Source organism: Chiloscyllium plagiosum, chromosome 35 (genome assembly GCF_004010195.1).
Source record: "Chiloscyllium plagiosum isolate BGI_BamShark_2017 chromosome 35, ASM401019v2, whole genome shotgun sequence".
NCBI lineage: Eukaryota > Metazoa > Chordata > Chondrichthyes > Orectolobiformes > Hemiscylliidae > Chiloscyllium > Chiloscyllium plagiosum.
This window is the reverse complement of record NC_057744.1, coordinates 29,738,653-29,743,658: the sequence shown is the minus strand read 5'-3', so window position 1 is coordinate 29,743,658 and position 5,006 is coordinate 29,738,653.

The window sequence follows — 5,006 nt, the reverse complement described above, 5'->3', positions numbered from 1 at the left end:
CTGCAGTCCTCACTTTCTCATAGACTCTCATCTGCCCATCATTATGCAGTCACCCAATAAGTCCTTTGGGTTTGCCCCATTCGAAGTGTACAGTCTCTGAAACTAATGAAGGAGAGGTTTTTAGAGAAGAAGATGGGGGTCTTTTGTGGTAGTGGTAGTGCCCATACCTCTGAGCCAGAAGGCCCAGGTTCCAGTACCACCTGCTCCAGAGTTATGTAATTACATCTCTGAATAGGTTGATTGCAAAATATCTAGAGATCTCCATGTTAGGTTATCAAGACAACTTGAAACTTTTCCGGACTGTGAGGCAACAAAAGATGCCACAACCCAAACCCAAGCCTTAACCATGAGACTTTGTGCTGGTGATCCTATGATTAACAGGTGAACCTTTAAAAGCCTGGTTCAGATTGGCAAAGAGATTCAGGAAAGTAAATTATCCGATTCAGACACCAGATTGGAGAAGAGAAAGCAAAGGTTGTGTCATGTCAAGGTGAGAGAGCAATATCAATATTGAGAAGGGGACAAGTTAATCCCATTACCATTGACCTAGATGATGAGGGGAGCAGGTGGGATGAATTGGATGGAGATTTGGGTGCGGCCCATGTTGAAAGCTGACTAACCAATACAGAAATGCTCATCTTATTCACCCACCTAAGTGCAGACAGCAAACAGATTTTATGAGGCTGGTCATCACATTGAAGAGCTTTATCAGAGACAAGTGAGGCTGCCCCACCATCACGCTCTGCATGATATGGATTTGGGAGAGGCCTCTCCCTTAAGCTGGCCCAGGATCAGGAGGGGATCAGCTAAACAGCAACAGATGTTGCCTAGCAACCTAGAGCTCTCCCGTTGTGCTCATAACCGAGCTGGGTGGTTCCACAAGGTTCTGGCTACTGAAGGGTGAATGTAGTGACCAGAACTGACTCCTAGCTGATGCTCCGGCTGGAAGATTGTACACATAGCATCAGTAAAAGAACCTATATTACAAAGATAGATTTACTCAAGAGATACTAGCAGGTTCTCTTGAGTGTTTGCATAAAAGGAAATCAACAGGTTACACAAGTGTTGAATCATGCTGTTCAGACTCGGTAATGACCTAACCACATTTGCCAAGCTGGTGTACCAGACAGTGCCATGGTTATATAATTGCATAGTGTACCTGGACTATCTCTTTGTGTCCGGCAACACTTTTTTACAACAACCTTCCAAAAAATGAAATCATTGACTTTGTTGTCAATCTCACAAACAGTGAGTTTGCTAAGGCCCAAATGACCTACCTCGGACACAAAGTGGGTTAAGGAGGAGCACTACACTGGGCTGTAAAGGATGAAACAGTCACACAGTTCCCTATTCCTACAATAAAATGCAAAATCATGGGTTTGTTGGGGACTTATGTTCTACAGAAAGTTTGTCTCAAACTTTAGCTGCATTACTGACAGATCTATTGCAGAAAAAGTGAATGTAGCTTGGATTAAAAAATGATAGGCGATTTTAATTGGCAACTCCAAACTTTAAAAAAGTAGTTAAAGCAGCCATTGATGTGAGTAACATTGGGTTAGAAGCTATCCTCCTTTACAAAGTTGAAGCCAGAATAGTGAGACCAATTGTGTTATTTACCATTTCTAATGTTTACTTCGCTTTTTGGAAGAAAACAAAACTCTCACTTTATCACTAGCTCTCAAACACTGTCAGACATGTCCAAATTGGGCACAAAGAGACCACAGACTGTACTGACCACAACCTGCAAACATTTATGGAAGACTTAAGACTCAGAATATCAAGTTATTCCATTGGAGTTTGTTTCTTCAACCATACTACCTGAAAATCACTCACATTGCCACAAAATCAAATGTAATTGCAGATGCCGGTCCGGTACCTAAAGATACATGGTTAGAACTGAAAAAAGGAGAATTTTATCTAGGCTAGAGGAATGAGTATGCAAATGTTTGCTGTTTTATACATTTAAACTATATGAGAGAAAACTGCTGATTGATTTGCAAGTGACTCTGATTGGTAAAGCTATTGCCTTAGAGAATGTAACAGTTAATGATAACTGGTAAATGCCAGTACTGAAAGTGCTGAGTCTACATGAGATTTTCCTGGAAGAGTAAGGAATCTCAACAACAACAAAAATAAGAATTGCTGGAATGGTTCAGTAGGTCTGGCAGCATTAGTGGATGGAAATCAGAGTTAATGTTTTAGGTCCAGTCACCCTTCCTCAGAACTGATGGTAGCTAGGAAAAAAATTGTTTTTTTTTATGCAAAAGATAGGGAAGGAGAAGGGATAAGGAGCTGACAATAAGTGGGGATAGACCCAAAAGGGAGAGAAGAACAGTTGGATAGACAAAGGAGTCTCAGAATCTCAAAGCTTTGCGAAATAACTAAAACTAACTATTTCATGCTGCTATTGTATAGTTGCAGTACAAGTGGTGCTCAACTCTATCAGGGTGCTACCATCAAGACCAAAAGACATTCTACTTATCACACAAGTGAGTAAGGTGATGTATGAATTTTAGTGCCAGTGTAATGCTAACTGTATGTTCCAAGATTTGGCAGATTATACTACTTCAGCTGTTCATAACAAGCAAAATACTGACTGCACTAAGCCATTCCATGGTTACAAACCCTGCAGCACAATGTCCAACTTTAGATATGATACTGCAACGAACAACATTTGTTGAATAATCTTGAGTATGCAAAGAAATACACTGGACAACCAAATTAGATTTGTCAGTTGGGCTCACAGTATGGTGCACTTGCATGTTCGAGAAGCTGCATACATTAATATACAGGTCCTTGTGCTTTGTACGCCCATGGTGCCTGTTTCAGTTCACCAAAAATAAGTGTAAGCCATTTGTTGGTCATTCCTCATTTGGTTTGAAATCTCAACAAAGCCTAACTGTCAAGTAGAATTAGCTGGACAAAGTTAAAATTCACACAGCACCAGGCTATAGTCCAACAGGTTTATTTTGGAAGCACTAGCTTTCAGAGCGCTGCTCCTTCATCAGGTGGCAGCACCTTGAAAGCTAGCGCTTCCAAATAAATCTGTTGGACTACAACCTGATGTTGTGTTATTTTTAACTTTGTCCACCCCAGTCCAACATCGGCACCTCCACATCAGAATTAGTTGGTGCATTCTCCAAGGCAATGCCTGTAATAATCAAAGCTCACCTACCTACCACTTAGTATTGTCTTCAAATACAGCATAAATGTTGGATTTCCACTTAAATTGCTATTCTTGTGAATTGTCCTGATGAGTGCAAGATGAGAAGCTTGGACAAAATGTGTCTTTTAATCAATAATACAATAATTCTGTACTAATTGAGGGTTGGTTAGCTCAGTTGGCTAGACGACTGGTTTGTAATGCACAGTGACACCAACAGTGCAGGTTCTCTTCTCACTCTGGTTCTAACTCATGTTATGCCATTATATTTGTTTCCAACATAGGGCACCAGGTTCCCTAGAGTGATGTTGTTTGTTCATTTTAGACTTTCCTGGCAGGAATGTAGAATTACCAAAGATTAGAACATAGTCAAGAGAGAAAAATACATTGATCTTAACAAATGATGTGATCACTCTTCACCATAAATTGAATCCTCATACTGAAAATTCTCCAAATAAGGCTACTAGAGTGTACCAAAGGCTGATGTTTCAATGGGCAGCATGGCATCTTCTCTGTTTATCCTGAGAAATCATTGAGGAAACGTGGGCCAAGCTTGCAGTGCAGTCAATAGATTGTCTGCTGGAATAATCAGAAGTTAGGACCTTTATTTTAAAAAAATCCATTCACAGGATGTGGCCACTGATTAGGTCAGAGTTTATTGTCCATCCCTAACAGCCCAGAGGACAGTTATGAGACAGCTCTGCTGTGGGCCTGGAGTCACATACATCTAAGGACAGCTGTTACATTCTCTAAAGGACATATATGAACCAGATGGAGTTTTCCCAACAATCGACAATGGTTTCATTGGACGCTTCGTTCTACAACTTCATTGAGCGCAAATTCTACCTCACTGAGTTTTGAACCAAAGTCCCCAGAATATTAACCTGGATTGTTAGTCCAATGGTAATGCTGCTAGGCCATCACTTCCCCAACATTGTACTCACCTGAGGCTGCTTGCAAAGCCACGGAACTTGATGGTTGCAATCATTAAGGGAAAACCCAGTCGAATCTCTCAAACAACCATGAAATGTTCTGATGATACAATAAGAATTGACCAGTGGTAGGTTTTACAGAAAGAGATACTGTATCTGTACGTCATGAACACCAATAAAGATCTTATCGCGGAGAGGGCAAAGGGTTAATGACCTGTTGAGTCAGCCAGTCCATCAAACAGCCGGCACAGCACCTGCAGATTGAGGTTCAGATTCAGTAGCACAGCAATTACACGTCATTGTGAAAAATTGATCATGCTTTTTCTCTGCTTACAGCCCCTGGAGGCTGCAAGGAGTTGGACAAAATAATTTAAAAATTATTTGGGCCAATCTGTCCATCACATGTACACTGAGAGTTCCTGGAAACCCCATCCTGAGCCTGGACCCTCATAAAAGATGTTTGACAATTCTTCTCCCCCCCTTGACACACTGCTGCAGTGACCCAATTCATCACATGAAAGCGGGTGACTTGGTTACAAACATAAACTGGGATGCTTGCTCGTGGCATTATTGTGACACAAAAATTACTTGCAGCTGTGAGGCTGTCCTCCTCTCCAGCCTCGGGAAATTGCATGCCTGTGAAAAATAAAAGATCCCTGCTAGTTTTTTTTTCTCTGAAGCATGTGTCTCTCTTTCCTTGCTCCGCCACTATTTTATGTATTGCTTTTGTTGAGCTGATCATGGTAAAGAATATCAGTATCAGCCACAAGGTCTAAAATCACATGAGCCAGGTGGAATGTCCAATTTTACAACACACCAAGCTTTCCCTAGTTTGGAAGGACACCCCTTAGTGCAAGTTTTTCTTTAAAAAAAGCCTACTTTTCCAATCAACCAGTTCAGAGATATTATTG